This window comes from Pseudophryne corroboree, chromosome 5 (assembly GCF_028390025.1).
Source record: "Pseudophryne corroboree isolate aPseCor3 chromosome 5, aPseCor3.hap2, whole genome shotgun sequence".
Lineage (NCBI taxonomy): Eukaryota > Metazoa > Chordata > Amphibia > Anura > Myobatrachidae > Pseudophryne > Pseudophryne corroboree.
The window spans coordinates 770,863,264-770,881,330 of NC_086448.1; the positions used below are offsets into that span (position 1 = coordinate 770,863,264).

The 18,067-nt window shown below is 54.5% G+C and overlaps 1 protein-coding gene across 3 annotated transcripts in view; it reads right to left on the reverse strand.

Moving 5' to 3' along the window:
- Positions 1–17,475, reverse strand: part of LRP12 (LDL receptor related protein 12) — a 163,181-nt gene extending 145,706 nt beyond the window's left edge. For all 3 annotated transcript variants that reach the window (XM_063924306.1, XM_063924308.1, XM_063924307.1), the window contains exon 1: positions 17,328–17,475. The gene's annotated coding sequence lies outside the window, so the exon portion shown is untranslated. The remainder of the gene's footprint in view (positions 1–17,327) is intronic.
- Positions 17,476–18,067: the final 592 nt, after the last annotated feature.

Consider the following 18,067-nt stretch of genomic DNA (forward strand, 5'->3'; position numbering starts at 1 on the left):
GGGAACACTAGGGATGTGCGCAGCGGCAGGGAACACTAGGGATGTGCGCAGCGGCAGGGAACACTAGGGATGTGCGCAGCGGCGGGGAACACTAGGGATGTGCGCAGCGGCGGGGAACACTAGGAGGGACTGTGAGCAGCGGAGAGCAGGGAACACTAAGGGATGTGCGCAGCAGGAGAGCAGGGAACACTAGGATGTGCGCAGGGAGAGCAGGGAACACTAGGGACTGTGCGCAGCGCCCCGGGAACACTAGGGATGTGCGCAGCGCCCGGGAACCTAGGGAAGAGCGCAGGCCCGAACAATAGGGATGTGCGCAGGCCCGCCCCACTAGGGATGTGCGCAGCGCCCGGGAACACTAGGGATGTGCGCAGCGCCCGGGAACACTAGGGATGTGCGCAGCGCCCGGGAACACTAGGGATGTGCGCAGCGCCCGGGAACACTAGGGATGTGCGCAGCGCCCGGGAACACTAGGGATGTGCGCAGCGCCCGGGAACACTAGGGATGTGCGCAGCGCCCGGGAACACTAGGGATGTGCGCAGCGCCCGGGAACACTAGGGATGTGCGCAGCGCCCGGGAACACTAGGGATGTGCGCAGCGCCCGGGAACACTAGGGATGTGCGCAGCGCCCGGGAACACTAGGGATGTGCGCAGCGCCCGGGAACACTAGGGATGTGCGCAGCGCCCGGGAACACTAGGGATGTGCGCAGCGCCCGGGAACACTAGGGATGTGCGCAGCGCCCGGGAACACTAGGGATGTGCGCAGCGCCCGGGAACACTAGGGATGTGCGCAGCGCCCGGGAACACTAGGGATGTGCGCAGCGCCCGGGAACACTAGGGATGTGCGCAGCGCCAGGGAACACTAGGGATGTGCGCAGCGCCAGGGAACACTAGGAAAGTGCGCAGCGCCAGGGAACACTAGGAAAGTGCGCAGCGCCAGGGAACACTAGGAAAGTGCGCAGCGCCAGGGAACACTAGGAAAGTGCGCAGCGCCAGGGAACACTAGGAAAGTGCGCAGCGCCAGGGAACACTAGGAAAGTGCGCAGCGCCAGGGAACACTAGGAAAGTGCGCAGCGCCAGGGAACACTAGGAAAGTGCGCAGCGCCAGGGAACACTAGGGATGTGCGCAGCGCCAGGGAACACTAGGAAAGTGCGCAGCGCCAGGGAACACTAGGAAAGTGCGCAGCGCCAGGGAACACTAGGAAAGTGCGCAGCGCCAGGGAACACTAGGAAAGTGCGCAGCGCCAGGGAACACTAGGAAAGTGCGCAGCGCCAGGGAACACTAGGAAAGTGCGCAGCGCCAGGGAACACTAGGGATGTGCGCAGCGCCAGGGAACACTAGGGATGTGCGCAGCGCCAGGGAACACTAGGGATGTGCGCAGCGCCAGGGAACACTAGGGATGTGCGCAGCGCCAGGGAACACTAGGGATGTGCGCAGCGCCAGGGAACACTAGGGATGTGCGCAGCGCCAGGGAACACTAGGGATGTGCGCAGCGCCAGGGAACACTAGGGATGTGCGCAGCGCCAGGGAACACTAGGGATGTGCGCAGCGCCAGGGTACACTAGGGATGTGCGCAGCGCCAGGGTACACTAGGGATGTGCGCAGCGCCAGGGTACACTAGGGATGTGCGCAGCGCCAGGGAACACTAGGGATGTGCGCAGCGCCAGGGAACACTAGGGATGTGCGCAGCGCCAGGGAACACTAGGGATGTGCGCAGCGCCAGGGAACACTAGGGATGTGCGCAGCGCCAGGGAACACTAGGGATGTGCGCAGCGCCAGGGTACACTAGGGATGTGCGCAGCGCCAGGGTACACTAGGGATGTGCGCAGCGCCAGGGAACACTAGGGATGTGCGCAGCGCCAGGGAACACTAGGGATGTGCGCAGCGCCAGGGAACACTAGGGATGTGCGCAGCGCCAGGGAACACTAGGGATGTGCGCAGCGGCGGGGAACACTAGGGATGTGCGCAGCGGAGAGCAGGGAACACTAGGGATGTGCGCAGCGGAGAGCAGGGAACACTAGGGATGTGCGCAGCGGAGAGCAGGGAACACTAGGGATGTGCGCAGCGGCAGGGAACACTAGGGATGTGCGCAGCGGAGAGCAGGGAACACTAGGGATGTGCGCAGCGGAGAGCAGGGAACACTAGGGATGTGCGCAGCGGCGGGGAACACTAGGGATGTGCGCAGCGGCGGGGAACACTAGGGATGTGCGCAGCGGCGGGGAACACTAGGGATGTGCGCAGCGGCGGGGAACACTAGGGATGTGCGCAGCGGCGGGGAACACTAGGGATGTGCGCAGCGGCGGGGAACACTAGGGATGTGCGCAGCGGAGAGCAGGGAACACTAGGGATGTGCGCAGCGGAGAGCAGGGAACACCAGGGATGTGCGCAGCGGAGAGCAGGGAACACTAGGGATGTGCGCAGCGGAGAGCAGGGAACACTAGGGATGTGCGCAGCGGAGAGCAGGGAACACTAGGGATGTGCGCAGCGGAGAGCAGGGAACACTAGGGATGTGCGCAGCGGAGGGCAGGGAACACCAGGGATATGCGCAGCGGAGGGCAGGGAACACCAGGGATATGGGCAGCGGAGAGCAGGGAACACCAGGGATGTGCGCAGCGGAGAGCAGGGAACACTAGGGATGTGCGCAGCGGAGAGCAGGGAACACTAGGGATGTGCGCAGCGGAGAGCAGGGAACACTAGGGATGTGCGCAGCGGAGAGCAGGGAACACTAGGGATGTGCGCAGCGGAGGGCAGGGAACACCAGGGATATGCGCAGCGGCGGGGAACACCAGGGATGTGCGCAGCGGCGGGGAACACTAGGGATGCGCGCAGCGGCGAGGAACACCAGGGATGTGCGCAGCGGCGAGGAACACCAGGGATGTGCGCAGCGGCGGGGAACACTAGGGATGTGCGCAGCGGAGAGCAGGGAACACTAGGGATGTGCGCAGCGGCGGAGAGCAGGGAACACTAGGGATGTGCGCAGCGGAGAGCAGGGAACACTAGGGATGTGCGCAGCGGAGAGCAGGGAACACTAGGGATGTGCGCAGCGGAGAGCAGGGAACAATAGGGATGTGCGCAGCGGAGGGCAGGGAACACCAGGGATATGGGCAGCGGCGGGGAACACCAGGGATGTGTGCAGCGGCGGGGAACACTAGGGATGCGCGCAGCGGCGGGGAACACCAGGGATGCGCGCAGCAGCGGGGAACACCAGGGATGTGCGCAGCGGCGGGGAACACCAGGGATGTGCGCAGCGGCGGGGAACACTAGGGATGTGCGCAGCGGCGGGGAACACTAGGGATGTGCGCAGCGGCAGGGAACTCTAGGGATGTGCGCAGCGGACGGAAGGCAGGGAACACCAGGGATGTGCGCAGCGGAGGGCAGGGAACACTAGGGATGTGCGCAGCGGCGGGGAACACCAGGGATGTGCGCAGCGGCGGGGGAACACCAGGGATGTGCGCAGCGGCGGGGAACACCAGGGATGTGCGCAGCGGCGGGGAACACCAGGGACGTGCGCAGCGGCGGGGAATTATGAGGTAGTGTGAGGACAGTTTGAGAAACACTGACCTACTGTAGGTAATATTGATTTGTGTTAGACAATAGTCTGCAACAGTTTGATAAGCAGCAGAGACATCCGAGAGAACTGGAAGTCCTGTAGATGTAAGTAGTGATAATCACATCACTGCCCACCTTAGTCAGTGCAGTCTGAGTGTAGGGGACGGGAGCCTGACTGGGAAGAATACAACAGGCGCTGTGGGGAAAGGCAGCGTCTGAGGCGAGTGTAGGCAAGCCTCCCAAGAATCCGACAGAAGAGAGAATGTGTTCCCGTTTTCTTTTGTTTGTTTGATTTTACAGAATAGAACTACATGCATGAAATTCTGATGAAAAAAAATCGAGGCATTACAGAAGACACAAAGGGCGATTAAACAATTGTTTTTATCACCAGCAGCCAATAGATGACGCCCAATGGATCTACTCAATTGTTGCTCCGTTTGGAGGAGATGGGGCGCGATATAACAAACGAATACCAACCAAAGTGTTCTATAAATGCTATGAGATTGAACAAAAAATAAGTATTTACTTACCGATAATTCTATTTCTCGTAGTCCGTAGTGGATGCTGGGAACTCCGTAAGGACCATGGGGAATAGCGGCTCCGCAGGAGACTGGGCACAAAAGTAAAGCTTTAGGACTACCTGGTGTGCACTGGCTCCTCCCCCTATGACCCTCCTCCAAGCCTCAGTTAGGATACTGTGCCCGGACGAGCGTACACAATAAGGAAGGATTTTGAATCCCGGGTAAGACTCATACCAGCCACACCAATCACACCGTACAACCTGTGATCTGAACCCAGTTAACAGCATGATAACAGCGGAGCCTCTGAAAAGATGGCTCACAACAACAAAAACCCGATTTTTGTAACAGCAACTATGTACAAGTATTGCAGACAATCCGCACTTGGGATGGGCGCCCAGCATCCACTACGGACTACGAGAAATAGAATTATCGGTAAGTAAATTCTTATTTTCTCTGACGTCCTAGTGGATGCTGGGAACTCCGTAAGGACCATGGGGATTATACCAAAGCTCCCAAACGGGCGGGAGAGTGCGGATGACTCTGCAGCACCGAATGAGAGAACTCCAGGTCCTCCTCAGCCAGGGTATCAAATTTGTAGAATTTAGCAAACGTGTTTGCCCCTGACCAAGTAGCTGCTCGGCAAAGTTGTAAAGCCGAGACCCCTCGGGCAGCCGCCCAAGATGAGCCCACCTTCCTTGTGGAATGGGCATTTACAGATTTAGGCTGTGGCAGGCCTGCCACAAAATGTGCAAGCTGAATTGTACTACAAATCCAACGGGCAATAGTCTGCTTAGAAGCAGGAGCACCCAGCTTGTTGGGTGCATACAGGATAAACAGCGAGTCAGATTTTCTGACTCCAGCCGTCCTGGAAACATATATTTTCAGGGCCCTGACTACATCCAGCAACTTGGAGTCCTCCAAGTCCCTAGTAGCCGCAGGTACCACAATAGGCTGGTTCAGGTGAAACGCTGAAACAACCTTAGGGAGAAATTGAGGACGAGTCCTCAATTCTGCCCTGTCCGTATGAAAAATTAGGTAAGGGCTTTTATAGGATAAAGCCGCCAATTCTGACACACGCCTGGCCGAAGCCAGGGCCAACAGCATTACCACTTTCCATGTGAGATATTTTAAGTCCACAGTGGTGAGTGGTTCAAACCAATGTGATTTTAGGAACCCCAAAACTACATTGAGATCCCAAGGTGCCACTGGAGGCACAAAAGGAGGCTGTATATGCAGTACCCCCTTGACAAACGTCTGAACTTCAGGAACTGAAGCCAGTTCTTTCTGGAAGAAAATCAACAGGGCCGAAATTTGAACCTTAATGGACCCTAATTTTAGGCCCATAGACAGTCCTGTTTGCAGGAAATGCAGGAAACGACCCAGTTGAAATTCCTCTGTAGGGGCCTTCCTGGCCTCGCACCACGCAACATATTTACGCCAAATACGGTGATAATGTTGTGCGGTTACATCCTTCCTGGCTTTGATCAGGGTAGGGATGACTTCATCCGGAATGCCTTTTTCCTTCAGGATCCGGCGTTCAACCGCCATGCCGTCAAACGCAGTCGCGGTAAGTCTTGTCTTATAATTCTCAGTACCTTGGGTATGAGAGACAGAGGAGGGAACACATACACTGACTGGTACACCCATGGTGTTACCAGAGCGTCCACAGCTATTGCCTGAGGGTCCCTTGACCTGGCGCAATACCTGTCTAGTTTTTTGTTGAGGCGGGACGCCATCATGTCCACCTTTGGTTTTTCCCAACGGTTCACAATCATGTGGAAGACTTCTGGATGAAGTCCCCACTCTCCCGGGTGGAGGTCGTGCCTGCTGAGGAAGTCTGCTTCCCAGTTGTCCACTCCCGGAATGAACACTGCTGACAGTGCTATCACATGATTTTCCGCCCAGCGAAGAATCCTTGCAGCTTCTGCCATTGCCCTCCTGCTTCTTGTGCCGCCCTGTCTGTTTACGTGGGCGACTGCCGTGATGTTGTCTGACTGGATCAGCACCGGCTGACCTTGAAGCAGAGGTCTTGCTAGGCTTAGAGCATTGTAGATGGCCCTTAGCTCCAGGATATTTATGAAGTGATGTCTCCAGGCTTGACCACAAGCCCTGGAAATTTCTTCCCTGTGTGACTGCTCCCCAGCCTCTCAGGCTGGCATCCGTGGTCACCAGGACCCAGTCCTGAATGCCGAATCTGCGGCCCTCTAGAAGATGAGCACTCTGCAACCACCACAGGAGAGACACCCTTGTCTTTGGTGACAAGATTATCCGCTGATGCATCTGAAGATGCGACCCGGACCATTTGTCTAGCAGATCCCACTGGAAGGTTCTTGCGTGGAATCTGCCGAATGGGATTGCTTCGTAGGAAGCCACCATTTTTCCCAGGACCCTTGTGCATTGATGCACTGAGACTTGGCCTGGTTTTAGGAGATTTCTGACTAGCTCGGATAACTCCCTGGCTTTCTCCTCCGGGAGAAAAACCTTTTTCTGGACTGTGTCCAGGATCATCCCTAGGAATAGAAGGCGTGTCGTCGGGATCAGCTGCGATTTTGGAATATTGAGAATCCAACCGTGCTGCCGCAACACTATCTGAGATAGTGCTACCCCGACTTCCAACTGTTCCCTGGATCTTGCCCTTATCAGGAGATCGTCCAAGTAAGGGATAACTAAAACTCCCTTCCTTCGAAGGAGTATCATCATTTCGGCCATTACCTTGGTAAAGACCCGGGGTGCCGTGGACAAGCCAAACGGCAGCGTCTGAAACTGATAGTGACAATTCTGTACCACAAACCTGAGGTACCCTTGGTGAGAAGGGTAAATTGGGACATGTAGGTAAGCATCTTTGATGTCCAGAGACACCATATAATCCCCTTCTTCCAGGTTTGCAATCACTGCTCTGAGTGACTCCATCTTGAATTTGAACCTCTGTATGTAAATGTTCAAGGATTTTAGATTTAAAATTTGTCTCACCGAGCCGTCCGGCTTCGGTACCACAAACAGTGTGGAATAATACCCCTTTCCCTGTTGCAGGAGGGGTACCTTGATTATCACCTGCTGGGAATACAGCTTGTGAATGGCTTGCAATACTGCCTCCCTGTCTGAGGGAGACGTCGGTAAAGCAGACTTTAGGAAACGGCGAGGGGGAGACGTCTCGAATTCCAATTTGTACCCCTGAGATACCACCTGAAGGATCCAGGGGTCCACTTGCGAGTGGGCCCACTGCGCGATGAACTTCTTGAGACGGGCCCCCACCGTGCCTGAGTCCGCTTGTAAAGCCCCAGCGTCATGCTGAGGACTTTGCGGAGGCAGGAGAGGGCTTCTGTTCCTGGGAACTGGCTGTGTGCTGCAGCCTTTTTCCTCTCCCTCTGCCACGGGGCAGAAATGAGGAGCCTTTTGCCCGCTTGCCCTTATGGGGCCGAAAGGACTGCGCCTGATAATACGGCGTCTTCTTATGTTGAGAGGCTACCTGGGGTAAAAATGTGGATTTTCCAGCAGTTGCCGTGGCTACCAGGTCTGATAGACCTACCCCAAATAACTCCTCCCCCTTATAAGGCAATACTTCCATGTGCCTTTTGGAATCCGCAACACCTGACCACTGCTGCGTCCATAACCCTCTTCTTGCAGAAATGGACAGCGCGCTAACTCTTGATGCCAGTCGGCAAATATCCCTCTGCGCATCACGCATATATAAAAATGCATCTTTTAAATGCTCTATAGTCAGTAATATACTGTCCCTATCTAGGGTATCAATATTTTCAGTCAGGGAATCCGACCACGCCACCCCAGCACTGCACATCCAGGCTGAAGCGATTGCCGGTCGCAGTATAACACCCGTGTGAGTGTATATACATTTTAGGATATTCTCCTGCTTTCTGTCGGCAGGTTCCTTTAGGGCGGCCGTATCAGGAGAGGGTAGTGCCACCTGTTTAGACAAGCGTGTGAGCGCTTTATCCACCCTAGGGGGTGTTTCCCAACGTGCCCTATCCTCTGGCGGGAAAGGGTATGATGCCAATAACCTTTTAGGAATTATCAGTTTTTTATCGGGGGAAACCCACGCCTCATCACACACTTCATTTAATTCCTCGGATACAGGAAAAACTACAGGCAGTTTTTTCTCACCAAACATAATACCCTTTTTAGTGGTACTTGTATTATCAGAAATATGCAAAACATTTTTCATTGCCTCAATCATGTAACGTGTGGCCCTACTGGAAGTTACATTTGTCTCATCATCGTCGACACTGGAGTCAGTATCCGTGTCTGCGTCTGCCATCTGAGGTAACGGGCGTTTTAGAGCCCCTGATGGCGTTTGAGACCCCTGGACAGGCACAAGCTGAGTAACCGGCTATCTCATATCGTCAACTGTCTTTCGTAAAGAGCTGACATTGTCACGCAATTCCTTCCATAAGCTCATCCACTCAGGTGTCGACTCCCTAGGGGGCGACAACTCTATTATAGGCAATTGCTCCGCCACCATCTCATTTTCCTCCTCAAACATGTCGACACAATCGTACCGACACACCGCACACACACAGGGAATGCTCTGATAGAGGACAGGACCCCACTAGCCCTTTGGGGAGACAGAGGGAGAGTATGCCAGCACACACCAGAGCGCTATATATAGACAGGAATACCACTATATAACGTGCTTTTCCCTTTATAGCTGCTGTTATCAAAACTGCGCCAAATTAGTGCCCCCCCTCTCTTTTTTACCCTTTTCTGTAGTGCAGGACTGCAGGGGAGAGTCAGGGAGACGTCCTTCCAGCGGAGCTGTGATGGAAAATGGCACCCGTGTGCTGAGGAGATAGGCTCCGCCCCCTTCTCGGCGGCCTTTTCTCCCGCTTTTTGGTGAATTCTGGCAGGGGTTAAAATACATCCATATAGCCCTGGGGGTTATATGTGTTGTATTTTCGCCAGCCAAGGTGTTTTACATTGCTGCTCAGGGCGCCCCCCCCCTAGCGCCCTGCACCCTCAGTGACCGGAGTGTGAAGTGTGCCTGAGGAGCAATGGCGCACAGCTGCAGTGCTGTGCGCTACCTTGTTGAAGACTGATGTCTTCTGCCGCCGATTTTTCCGGACCTCTTCTTGCTTCTGGCTCTGTAAGGGGGCCGGCGGCGCGGCTCTGGGACCGGACTCCGAGGCTGGGCCTGTGTTCGGTCCCTCTGGAGCTAATGGTGTCCAGTAGCCTAAGAAGCCCAAGCTGGCTGCAAGCAGGCAGGTTCGCTTCTTCTCCCCTTAGTCCCTCGATGCAGTGAGCCTGTAGCCAGCAGGTCTCACTGAAAATAAAAAGCCTAAAACTAAACTTTCACTAAGAAGCTCAGGAGAGCCCCTAGTGTGCACCCTTCTCGGCCGGGTACAAAAATCTAACTGAGGCTTGGAGGAGGGTCATAGGGGGAGGAGCCAGTGCACACCAGGTAATCCTAAAGCTTTACTTTTGTGCCCAGTCTCCTGCGGAGCCGCTATTCCCCATGGTCCTTACGGAGTTCCCAGCATCCACTAGGACGTCAGAGAAATAGGAGCATCACGGTCACTGTGTAATTTACACATATGACTACAGGAAGACGTAAATAGGTCTCTTTCTATATAAAATAAAATTGGTTAAATGACCGGATTTAACCAATTTGTCTGAATTACCTTTTTTGTCTGTTTTCCAGCATTTGGGAGCAAATGGTCAGTTGACACATGCTTCCATACATTACTAGACTTTCCTTCCAACTAGTTGGACGGATTATTTTAGGGTGCTTGGTTCGCGTAACTTACATTGCTAAGATTACAATATACAGCATGACGTCACCAACACAATACATTGTCATATACAGGGAAACATCACTGGGTATAACAGCATACACAGTGGAATCACATACTGCAGCATTTATTTATAGGGTGGAATTACTGGAACAGATGATCACATGACAGGGATTTGCGTGCGGCGGCGTAGAACGCTAGGGATCTGCGCGCGGCGGCGTAGAACGCTAGGGATCTGCGCGCGGCGGCGTAGAACGCTAGGGATCTGCGCGCGTAGAACACTAGGGATGTGTGGAGCGGCGTAGAACACTAGGGATGTGTGGAGCGGCGTAGAACACTAGGGATGTGTGGAGCGGCGTAGAACACTAGGGATGTGTGGAGCGGCGTAGAACACTAGGGATGTGTGGAGCGGCGTAGAACACTAGGGATGTGTGGAGCGGCGTAGAACACTAGGGATGTGTGGAGCGGCGTAGAACACTAGGGATGTGTGGAGCGGCGTAGAACACTAGGGATGTGTGGAGCGGCGTAGAACACTAGGGATGTGTGGAGCGGCGTAGAACACTAGGGATGTGTGGAGCGGCGTAGAACACTAGGGATGTGCGTGGAGCGGCGTAGAACACTAGGGATGTGCGTGGAGCGGCGTAGAACACTAGGGATGTGCGTGGAGCGGCGTAGAACACTAGGGATGTGCGTGGAGCGGCGTAGAACACTAGGGATGTGCGTGGAGCGGCGTAGAACACTAGGGATGTGTGGAGCGGCGTAGAACACTAGGGATGTGTGGAGCGGTGTAGAACACTACTAGGGATGTGTGGAGCGGCGTAGAACACTAGGGATGTGTGGAGCGGCGTAGAACACTAGGGATGTGTGGAGCGGCGTAGAACACTAGGGATGTGTGGAGCGGCGTAGAACACTAGGGATGTGTGGAGCGGCGTAGAACACTAGGGATGTGTGGAGCGGTGTAGAACACTAGGGATGTGTGGAGCGGTGTAGAACACTAGGGATGTGTGGAGCGGTGTAGAACACTAGGGATGTGTGGAGTAGTGTAGAACACTAGGGATGTGTGGAGTAGTGTAGAACACTAGGGATGTGTGTAGCGGTGTAGAACACTAGGGATGTGTGTAGCGGTGTAGAACACTAGGGATGTGTGGAGCAGTGTAGAACACTAGGGATGTGTGGAGCGGTGTAGAACACTAGGGATGTGTGGAGCGGTGTAGAACACTAGGGATGTGTGGAGCGGTGTAGAACACTAGGTATGTGTGGAGCGGTGTAGAACACTAGGTATGTGTGGAGCGGCGTAGAACAGGTGTAGTATGTTATGCCGGCGGTCGGGCTCCCGGCATCCAGCATACCGACAGCTGGGTGAGCAAATGAGCCCCTTGCGGGCACAGTGGCGTGATACGCGCACCACGCCATCTATTCTCCCTCAGGGGGGTTGTAGACCCCCAAGAGGGAGAAAAGCTGTCGGTATGCCAGCGGTCGGGATTCCGGCGCCAGTATGCTGGTCGTCGGGAGCCAGGCAGCTGGCAAACTGAAGACCACCCGCCTGCAGAACACTTGGGATGTGTGTAGCACTGTAGAACGCTAGGGATGTGTGTAGCGGTGGGGAACACTAGGAAATAGGTATGTGTGGAGCAGTAGGGAACACTAGGGACGTGGTGGGGAACACTAGTGATGTATGGAGCCGTAGGGAACACTAGGGATGTGCGGAGCAGTGTAGAACACTAGGGACGTGGTGGGGAACCCTAGGGATATGTGGAGCAATAGGGAACACTAGGGATGTGTGTAGCGGTGGGGAACACTAGGGATGTGTGGAGCGGTGTAGAACACTAGGGATGTGTGGAGCGGTGTAGAACACTAGGGATGTGTGGAGCGGTGTAGAACACTAGGGATGTGTGGAGCGGTGTAGAACACTAGGGATGTGTGGAGCGGTGTAGAACACTAGGGATGTGTGGAGCGGTGTAGAACACTAGGGATGTGTGGAGCGGTGTAGAACACTAGGGATGTGTGGAGCGGTGTAGAACACTAGGGATGTGTGGAGCGGTGTAGAACACTAGGGATGTGTGGAGCGGTGTAGAACACTAGGGATGTGTGGAGCGGTGTAGAACACTAGGGATGTGTGGAGCGGTGTAGAACACTAGGGATGTGTGGAGCAGTGTAGAACACTAGGGATGTGTGGAGCAGTGTAGAACACTAGGGATGTGTGGAGCAGTGTAGAACACTAGGGATGTGTGGAGCAGTGTAGAACACTAGGGATGTGTGGAGCAGTGTAGAACACTAGGGATGTGTGGAGCAGTGTAGAACACTAGGGATGTGTGGAGCAGTGTAGAACACTAGGGATGTGTGGAGCAGTGTAGAACACTAGGGATGTGTGGAGCAGTGTAGAACACTAGGGATGTGTGGAGCAGTGTAGAACACTAGGGATGTGTGGAGCAGTGTAGAACACTAGGGATGTGTGGAGCAGTGTAGAACACTAGGGATGTGTGGAGCAGTGTAGAACACTAGGGATGTGTGGAGCAGTGTAGAACACTAGGGATGTGTGGAGCAGTGTAGAACACTAGGGATGTGTGGAGCAGTGTAGAACACTAGGGATGTGTGGAGCAGTGTAGAACACTAGGGATGTGTGGAGCAGTGTAGAACACTAGGGATGTGTGGAGCAGTGTAGAACACTAGGGATGTGTGGAGCAGTGTAGAACACTAGGGATGTGTGGAGCAGTGTAGAACACTAGGGATGTGTGGAGCAGTGTAGAACACTAGGGATGTGTGGAGCAGTGTAGAACACTAGGGATGTGTGGAGCAGTGTAGAACACTAGGGATGTGTGGAGCAGTGTAGAAATCTAGGGATGTGTGGAGCAGTGTGGAACACTAGGGATGTGTGGAGCAGTGTAAAACACTAGGGATGTGTGGAGCAGTAGGGAACACTAGGGATGTGTGGAGCAGTGTAGAACACTAGGGATGTGTGGAGCAGTGTAGAACACTAGGGATGTGTGGAGCAGTGTAGAACACTAGGGATGTGTGGAGCAGTGTAGAACACTAGGGATGTGTGGAGCAGTGTAGAACACTAGGGATGTGTGGAGCAGTGTAGAACACTAGGGATGTGTGGAGCAGTGTAGAACACTAGGGATGTGTGGAGCAGTGTAGAACACTAGGGATGTGTGGAGCAGTGTGGAACACTAGGGATGTGTGGAGCAGTGTAAAACACTAGGGATGTGTGGAGCAGTAGGGAACACTAGGGATGTGTGGAGCAGTGTAGAACACTAGGGATGTGTGGAGCAGTGTAGAACACTAGGGATGTGTGGAGCAGTGTAGAACACTAGGGATGTGTGGAGCAGTGTAGAACACTAGGGATGTGTGGAGCAGTGTAGAACACTAGGGATGTGTGGAGCAGTAGGGAACACTAGGGATGTGTGGAGCAGTAGGGAACACTAGGGATGTGTGGAGCAGTAGGGAACACTAGGGATGTGTGGAGCAGTAGGGAACACTAGGGATGTGTGGAGCAGTAGGGAACACTAGGGATGTGTGGAGCAGTAGGGAACACTAGGGATGTGTGGAGCAGTAGGGAACACTAGGGATGTGTGGAGCAGTAGGGAACACTAGGGATGTGTGGAGCAGTAGGGAACACTAGGGATGTGTGGAGCAGTAGGGAACACTAGGGATGTGTGGAGCAGTAGGGAACACTAGGGATGTGTGGAGCAGTAGGGAACACTAGGGATGTGTGGAGCAGTAGGGAACACTAGGGATGTGTGGAGCAGTAGGGAACACTAGGGATGTGTGGAGCAGTAGGGAACACTAGGGATGTGTGGAGCAGTAGGGAACACTAGGGATGTGTGGAGCAGTAGGGAACACTAGGGATGTGTGGAGCAGTAGGGAACACTAGGGATGTGTGGAGCAGTAGGGAACACTAGGGATGTGTGGAGCAGTAGGGAACACTAGGGATGTGTGGAGCAGTAGGGAACACTAGGGATGTGTGGAGCAGTAGGGAACACTAGGGATGTGTGGAGCAGTAGGGAACACTAGGGATGTGTGGAGCAGTAGGGAACACTAGGGATGTGTGGAGCAGTAGGGAACACTAGGGATGTGTGGAGCAGTAGGGAACACTAGGGATGTGTGGAGCAGTAGGGAACACTAGGGATGTGTGGAGCAGTAGGGAACACTAGGGATGTGTGGAGCAGTAGGGAACACTAGGGATGTGTGGAGCAGTAGGGAACACTAGGGATGTGTGGAGCAGTAGGGAACACTAGGGATGTGTGGAGCAGTAGGGAACACTAGGGATGTGTGGAGCAGTAGGGAACACTAGGGATGTGTGGAGCAGTAGGGAACACTAGGGATGTGTGGAGCAGTAGGGAACACTAGGGATGTGTGGAGCAGTAGGGAACACTAGGGATGTGTGGAGCAGTAGGGAACACTAGGGATGTGTGGAGCAGTAGGGAACACTAGGGATGTGTGGAGCAGTAGGGAACACTAGGGATGTGTGGAGCAGTAGGGAACACTAGGGATGTGTGGAGCAGTAGGGAACACTAGGGATGTGTGGAGCAGTAGGGAACACTAGGGATGTGTGGAGCAGTAGGGAACACTAGGGATGTGTGGAGCAGTAGGGAACACTAGGGATGTGTGGAGCAGTAGGGAACACTAGGGATGTGTGGAGCAGTAGGGAACACTAGGGATGTGTGGAGCAGTAGGGAACACTAGGGATGTGTGGAGCAGTAGGGAACACTAGGGATGTGTGGAGCAGTAGGGAACACTAGGGATGTGTGGAGCAGTAGGGAACACTAGGGATGTGTGGAGCAGTAGGGAACACTAGGGATGTGTGGAGCAGTAGGGAACACTAGGGATGTGTGGAGCAGTAGGGAACACTAGGGATGTGTGGAGCAGTAGGGAACACTAGGGATGTGTGGAGCAGTAGGGAACACTAGGGATGTGTGGAGCAGTAGGGAACACTAGGGATGTGTGGAGCAGTAGGGAACACTAGGGATGTGTGGAGCAGTAGGGAACACTAGGGATGTGTGGAGCAGTAGGGAACACTAGGGATGTGTGGAGCAGTAGGGAACACTAGGGATGTGTGGAGCAGTAGGGAACACTAGGGATGTGTGGAGCAGTAGGGAACACTAGGGATGTGTGGAGCAGTAGGGAACACTAGGGATGTGTGGAGCAGTAGGGAACACTAGGGATGTGTGGAGCAGTAGGGAACACTAGGGATGTGTGGAGCAGTAGGGAACACTAGGGATGTGTGGAGCAGTAGGGAACACTAGGGATGTGTGGAGCAGTAGGGAACACTAGGGATGTGTGGAGCAGTAGGGAACACTAGGGATGTGTGGAGCAGTAGGGAACACTAGGGATGTGTGGAGCAGTAGGGAACACTAGGGATGTGTGGAGCAGTAGGGAACACTAGGGATGTGTGGAGCAGTAGGGAACACTAGGGATGTGTGGAGCAGTAGGGAACACTAGGGATGTGTGGAGCAGTAGGGAACACTAGGGATGTGTGGAGCAGTAGGGAACACTAGGGATGTGTGGAGCAGTAGGGAACACTAGGGATGTGTGGAGCAGTAGGGAACACTAGGGATGTGTGGAGCAGTAGGGAACACTAGGGATGTGTGGAGCAGTAGGGAACACTAGGGATGTGTGGAGCAGTAGGGAACACTAGGGATGTGTGGAGCAGTAGGGAACACTAGGGATGTGTGGAGCAGTAGGGAACACTAGGGATGTGTGGAGCAGTAGGGAACACTAGGGATGTGTGGAGCAGTAGGGAACACTAGGGATGTGTGGAGCAGTAGGGAACACTAGGGATGTGTGGAGCAGTAGGGAACACTAGGGATGTGTGGAGCAGTAGGGAACACTAGGGATGTGTGGAGCAGTAGGGAACACTAGGGATGTGTGGAGCAGTAGGGAACACTAGGGATGTGTGGAGCAGTAGGGAACACTAGGGATGTGTGGAGCAGTAGGGAACACTAGGGATGTGTGGAGCAGTAGGGAACACTAGGGATGTGTGGAGCAGTAGGGAACACTAGGGATGTGTGGAGCAGTAGGGAACACTAGGGATGTGTGGAGCAGTAGGGAACACTAGGGATGTGTGGAGCAGTAGGGAACACTAGGGATGTGTGGAGCAGTAGGGAACACTAGGGATGTGTGGAGCAGTAGGGAACACTAGGGATGTGTGGAGCAGTAGGGAACACTAGGGATGTGTGGAGCAGTAGGGAACACTAGGGATGTGTGGAGCAGTAGGGAACACTAGGGATGTGTGGAGCAGTAGGGAACACTAGGGATGTGTGGAGCAGTAGGGAACACTAGGGATGTGTGGAGCAGTAGGGAACACTAGGGATGTGTGGAGCAGTAGGGAACACTAGGGATGTGTGGCGCAGTAGGGAACACTAGGGATGTGTGGCGCAGTAGGGAACACTAGGGATGTGTGGCGCAGTAGGGAACACTAGGGATGTGTGGCGCAGTAGGGAACACTAGGGATGTGTGGCGCAGTAGGGAACACTAGGGATGTGTGGCGCAGTAGGGAACACTAGGGATGTGTGGCGCAGTAGGGAACACTAGGGATGTGTGGAGCAGTAGGGAACACTAGGGATGTGTGGAGCAGTAGGGAACACTAGGGATGTGTGGAGCAGTAGGGAACACTAGGGATGTGTGGAGCAGTAGGGAACACTAGGGATGTGTGGAGCAGTAGGGAACACTAGGGATGTGTGGAGCAGTAGGGAACACTAGGGATGTGTGGAGCAGTAGGGAACACTAGGGATGTGTGGAGCAGTAGGGAACACTAGGGATGTGTGGAGCAGTAGGGAACACTAGGGATGTGTGGCGCAGTAGGGAACACTAGGGATGTGTGGCGCAGTAGGGAACACTAGGGATGTGTGGCGCAGTAGGGAACACTAGGGATGTGTGGAGCAGTAGGGAACACTAGGGATGTGTGGAGCAGTAGGGAACACTAGGGATGTGTGGAGCAGTAGGGAACACTAGGGATGTGTGGAGCAGTAGGGAACACTAGGGATGTGTGGAGCAGTAGGGAACACTAGGGATGTGTGGAGCAGTAGGGAACACTAGGGATGTGTGGAGCAGTAGGGAACACTAGGGATGTGTGGAGCAGTAGGGAACACTAGGGATGTGTGGAGCAGTAGGGAACACTAGGGATGTGTGGAGCAGTAGGGAACACTAGGGATGTGTGGAGCAGTAGGGAACACTAGGGATGTGTGGAGCAGTAGGGAACACTAGGGATGTGTGGAGCAGTAGGGAACACTAGGGATGTGTGGAGCAGTGTAGAACACTAGGGATGTGTGGAGCAGTAGGGAACACTAGGGATGTGTGGAGCAGTAGGGAACACTAGGGATGTGCGCAGTAGTGAATCACAGTGGGGAACACAGTAGGGATCGGTGTGGCGTTTGCGCACAGTGGGGAACAATGGGATCTCAGTAGCACTGGGGCACAATGGGGCTGTGTGAAGCACGGGAACAATAGCGGTGTATGTCAGGGCAGGGGAAGCCTGTCAGTGAGCTGGCAGCGCGGTCACCCAGCGGCACGTACCTGGCAGCCGTATCCCGGGGGGCCCGCCGCTCGGTACTGGTGACGGAGGAGGAGCGCGGTGCGCCGTACAACGGTGACCGGATGCTACTGCTGCTGGGAGCCCGCAGTCACCGACTTCCCTGCTGCGCCCGGCCCCGCCTCCTGTCCACTCTCCTCCAATAGCCGAGCGTCACACGAAGCACCAATACCAGAGCAGGTCTCGTGTACTCCCAGTGGTATGGCGGATGAGAAGAGAGCTGTGATTGGACGGCTGCAGGGTCAGCGCTAGGACGGTATAAGATGAGGTGAGATGTAGAAATTGGGAAGCACCGAAACACAGTGCAGTAGTACAGGGAGAGGAATTGTAGCACAGTAGGAGGTTGTGTTACCCGTACATAGAGGTGCGGGCAGCACAGGGGGAGGCTGTATCCTGGTGTGGGTGACAGCAATCTCTGCCTCCCTGGCCATATACTTCTGCAGTCTGCAGTTGTGCACACTGGCAGTCTCCTTGCTGCTAACAATGTGATATCAGCCTATTATTCTCTAACCTCTATATATTGCATTCAGTCACTGGGCTTGCAATGCCCCAAATGCCTAATAATGAATGTAACACTGCTGGCTGGAGATTTCTATAGAGGAAAGAGTCCTGCATATACTCTGTAGCAGAGTTCAGTGTTCAGCTAGGGGTAGGAAGGGTATAGGGCAGGGAGAAGTGTGGGTACTGCGCTCAGTGAGAAGTAGGATGGCGGGGTATAGGGCAG